We start from the raw sequence: 4,834 nt of genomic DNA, 5'->3' as shown, positions 1-4,834 counted from the left end.
AGTGACATGTTTCCTAAAGGCAACACATTGCTAACATGCAATTATGATGCAAAGAAGATATTGGATATTATGTCCCACAAGCATAGAGTATCAAAATTAAAGTTTTAAAGGTAAAATTGTTAAATTTATAATAGGTTTTAATTTGTTTCCTTTCTTTTCTTCTTTTAGATTCAAAATAGTAACTTTAATTAAGTGTTTTTTTCATTATGTTCATGGGCCAAAGGTAGTTTTAGGCCTATTTAGAAGTTATAAAGACTAGATTGGAGAGGTTGAGGAAGGGAAGGACTCTAGCAGCCTTGAGTGTGGGTTTGAGAAAGAGTTCTTAAGTTGTGTCAAAGTCAATGTCTAGGAGCGGGATGTGTTTGGAAGTGGATTACAACAAGCACTAGTAAAAAAGAGCTTTTTTAACGCGTTATATACACTTCGGTTTTATTGAAACTGAAGCATATAAAAACGCGGTGATATTTTCGTAAATATTAAGTGATTATATGCTTCGGTTATAAATGAATCAATGCCTATAAATATTACTATCTCTGCTAGAACTCCAATCGAAGCATAAAAGTCGCGTCACTTCATCTTTTTACAACGAGATACTACCTCGATTTTGCTCAAAACCGAGGCATAATAACATACCCGAAGCATATAATATGAAATTTAAATGGTTTATACATCAGATAACCCGAGGCATATAATATGGACTTTAAATGGTTTAGGAACCGGTGAAATAGATAACCAAGTCAGTATCTTGATATTTTCTTATTCTTCTTCTCGCGCAAGCGTCTTCCTCTCCCATCTTCCACTTTCGTTTTCCTTTTCTTCTTTCTCTCTCTTCTCTACGCTTCAACCTTAACGCCCGCCGCAGCCACAACACAAGAATCACCATCAGGATGCTCGCTCGTGGAATCGACCGAGATCCCTTCGCCATCCTCCTTGTTCGCTGAAACCCTACTGGACTCCGTCACCGATGTCTTCACCACTTATCATGAGAACCCCGGGCCGCCACTGGGAGCCCCCGCTGCCTTCCCAAGCGGTGGCCTCGCTCTTTGCGCTGCTTGTTCCAAGCCCTGCCACGCCGCCACTAGGAGCCACCAACACCTCGTCGTGTTCGACGGCTGCGAGCGCGGCTTCCACCTCGCCTGCGAGTGCGTCGCCTCTGGAGCGAAGAGCAAGCGGTGACCTTTGGGAGTGAAGCAGCTTCTTGATAACAGCTCCTAGGGTTCTAATCCAGATCCCCATCCCCAATTTTAGTGTTGCATGGTGAACAATCTCAGATCTACATTGCTTCAGCTGTTATCCCCTTTCTCTCCTTTTTTTGTTTTGATTTTTCTTTTTATTTTGAGCGGTCCAGTTAGGATTACAGTTTGGTGGTTTGCGTTTTGGCAGATTAAGTCGCCGTCGTATCCCCCACCACCATCGAACAACTATGGGAAAACCAACCCCTTCTAAGTGGGATGAGGCACAAAAGTGGTTTTTGGGATTGTCAAAAGGAGGAGAGAAAAGTCACTCCAAAAACAGACCAAGAAACTCAAACGCAGATGATTTGAGACTGATAGTTCCTATGCCACAGAAGGAGCATGATTACTCAAGTAGTGAGAAGGAAGAAGAAGAGGATCAACAAGCCCCTGCAAGAGGATTGAATATCAAGCTAGAGGATTGAGTCCACTGGAAAGTCGAGCAATGGCTTGGGATGAGGCAGGTAATTACTTAACTATTGAGCTTGTTCTTTGATCAACTGAATGTATTGAAGGAAAGCTTGTTCTTGGGATGAGATTCATTTCTATGATATAAACTTCGATCTGAGGCATTAGCTTTATCTTCTTCGATGATTCGTAAAGTAAAGTGTTTTAAAACTTCTATTGTTTTGTTTTGTTTTTTTATTGTTTTTTTAATATTTCTTAGCATGATTGAATTGCAATTGTGATGTTATTGCTCTAAGTTACTGCGTGCGATTGCATGGCTTGTGATCTAGCTTCTGCTGTCTAGTGTGAATATTAAAAGATCACAATTAGAGACTCTAAATGTTTTAGTCATACGCAGATGACGAAAAAATAGACAGGGACATCAGCACTCCAAACGAGAATGTTGACTTCGTCTAATGGGAATCTCTCTGATGCGTTTGTGTTTATTTTGTAACTTTTTTTAAGGAAGTATTTGCACGGGTTGTTTCAAGTTCCATTATACGATTTGCAAGTGACGATAACTTAGACAGGGACATCAGCACTTATGCTAAGGATGGTGGTTTGTCTTTGGGAATCTCTCTGATGCATAACCAATTTTCATGATATAGACTGAGATTATTAACAAGTTAACTTTTGACGGTCCAATGTATCTAATAACGTACAAAAATGATCTTTTATAACGTAGTTAGTGGGGACATAGTTTTGGGCGATATAGTAACTCTGCGCATTTTATAACGTAGCAGAAATTTACGTTATAATATGTTCCACATATTATAACGTATAGTTTCTGAAGTACGTTATAATATGCGAAACTACGTTATAATATGCGCAAACTATTATGACAAATTTCCATTTGTCTGTTATAATAAGGTGGAAGGTATTATCACGTAAAAGTTTTTGTACGTTATAATATATTATATATTATTACGTATATATTATTGTACGTTATAATATGTAAGCAATGTACGTTGTAATATATATTTTTATTTTTAAAAAAAATTTATTATTAAATTTAACATCCAATGAAATTATAATAATATTCCTGTATTATGATATGATCCAATCAATTTATAATTAATAGAGCTTTAAATAAACAAATTTAATGAAACTAACAAAATAGAATTTATTTCAAATATTAAATAGTCTAATATTTAATACATCATTTATACATGAAGCTATATATTAAATCTAAATATTACATTAATGTACATACACTATTTAATTGTAGCCAAGTTTCTACTAACACTTAAAATAAAAGAAGCCCAGTTCCTGCTAATGTCTTCAATATCTACAGCATCCATGGGAGATGAATCATTAAAGATTTACAAATAAAATAATAGAGTTAAAACAATATTGTGATGAATAGTTGGATAAGTATTTAGTTAGTATTTTAAAACCTTATTCCATGATTCAGTAATGTTTGTACAAATAATGGTATGCATGTGTTTCATTACACAATACTCACACTCATAGCTGCCCAATTGACGTTGACACTGCAAATTAAATACAAATAATGAAGACTCATTCAAACCAAATACACAAAATATCAGATTATACTCTAGCTAGCCTATGTAGCTCTGTATATTCTAATAAACCATATTTCACAAAATCAACAACACAGCCAATTCCTCATAAAAATAACAATCACCAAACACAAAACAAAGGACGGTCAACTTCTCTTACATTAGGTGTGATTATTTGCATCTTCTTTCTAGAAATAGATGGAACACCCCACAACCTTGAATGAGCTTCCAAAGAACTATACAAAAGTTAGACATGCATGTGCCATAACCATAAGCATAAAATAAACAAAGCAACGAAGAACCTTATCAAATATCTTTATATCCTAATCCTAGTTACACAAACCAAAGAAAAATACCCAAGAGGAGCAAGTGGATATTGAAAATTCATTAAGATCATAAACATAAAACACACTTATTTATTCTTCATTCAGTTACATATAAGGGAATACCTGTTCTACACAAAAGAATATATAAACGATAAAAGGGATAACCAAATAGTTTTAGTAGCCTTACAAGTTAAAGTGCCAATTTTACAAAAGTTATAACAAAAATAATTGATCATTACAGGGTTACAGGGAGTTTAGTTATTTCTTTATTGTATAAAGATTGGACAAATTTTCATATGAAAGGATAACTAGAAAAAGGAAAGTACAACTGCTTCAGATGAAACATAGAAATAAATATTATTTATTTTATTTTATTTTTGTACAGGACATATTTATTGATTTATGTTACCTAATCTTCAAAATATAGATAGATCATTAAATTGTTAATTAGCTAGATCACTTAAGTTATTTGTTGAACAAAAATAGGAACAATAATTGATCAAAATTACTTTAAATTTAACGAAACATGGTCCTACAATATTTAAAGCAAAATTTTAAATTAACTAATGTCTCTTGATCCACAAATCTTACTATCTATAAGAAGAGATTGTTATTAATCATATTCAAATCTATAAAATTTCTTCCATCTAACTTAAGGAAAAAAATACAAACTAAATATTTATAGCTGAAACTCTACCATTATCTTTATCTAGATTAATTTAACGAAAATAGAATATTATGTTTAATAACTTTAAATGGTGCTCGACGGCTATAATGTCATTCGATTTCCTACAATCGCAGACACAACTTTTGCTCGAAAAGTAATTAAATTATAAATCTATCAAGGTAATAATTAAAGTTATAAAGAGAGACCTATCTAATAAAAAAAGCACTCGTGTTATTAATAAAAGTCCTAACTAAACAACCTTGTAGACACAATCCTCTTACATAATCCACACACACACACATATATATATATATATATATATATATATATGTATGTATATATATTGATTTCTATATATAAATTAACATCAGCAATAATAATATATTAATATTGATTTCTAGAATGTTAGAAATGCCAATCTTGTATGCCACTTTTTTTCCCCTTTCACATTAAATAATCAACATAAGCTTTGAAAGTATGCATGAATAAAAAGTAACAGGTTAAACAACTGAATAAAGATGAATATTAAATTCTCTAGCATATATAAACTATTATTCTACTGTTAAGGTTGTGTGGTTAAACAACAGAAATCACGAAAAACCAAACGAAATTATTAAGAAACCAAGAAAATCAAAACAT

General features: G+C 32.8%; 2 non-coding genes across 2 annotated transcripts; both read left to right on the top strand.

Moving 5' to 3' along the window:
* Nucleotides 1-2,030: 2,030 nt before the first annotated feature.
* LOC124827978 (small nucleolar RNA R44/J54/Z268 family) lies at nucleotides 2,031-2,117 on the top strand. The gene has a single exon (XR_007027971.1). It is a non-coding gene; the product is annotated as a small nucleolar RNA R44/J54/Z268 family (small nucleolar RNA).
* Nucleotides 2,118-2,183: 66 nt separating this feature from the next.
* Nucleotides 2,184-2,268, top strand: LOC124827981 (small nucleolar RNA R44/J54/Z268 family). The gene has a single exon (XR_007027973.1). It is a non-coding gene; the product is annotated as a small nucleolar RNA R44/J54/Z268 family (small nucleolar RNA).
* Nucleotides 2,269-4,834: the final 2,566 nt, after the last annotated feature.

The sequence above is a fragment of the Vigna umbellata genome, chromosome 9 (genome assembly GCF_029865625.1).
Source record: "Vigna umbellata cultivar VRB3 chromosome 9, Vumbellata_1.0, whole genome shotgun sequence".
Taxonomy (NCBI): Eukaryota; Viridiplantae; Streptophyta; class Magnoliopsida; order Fabales; family Fabaceae; genus Vigna; species Vigna umbellata.
Note: the sequence above shows the minus strand (reverse complement) of the source record. Positions and strands in the feature narration are given on the sequence as shown.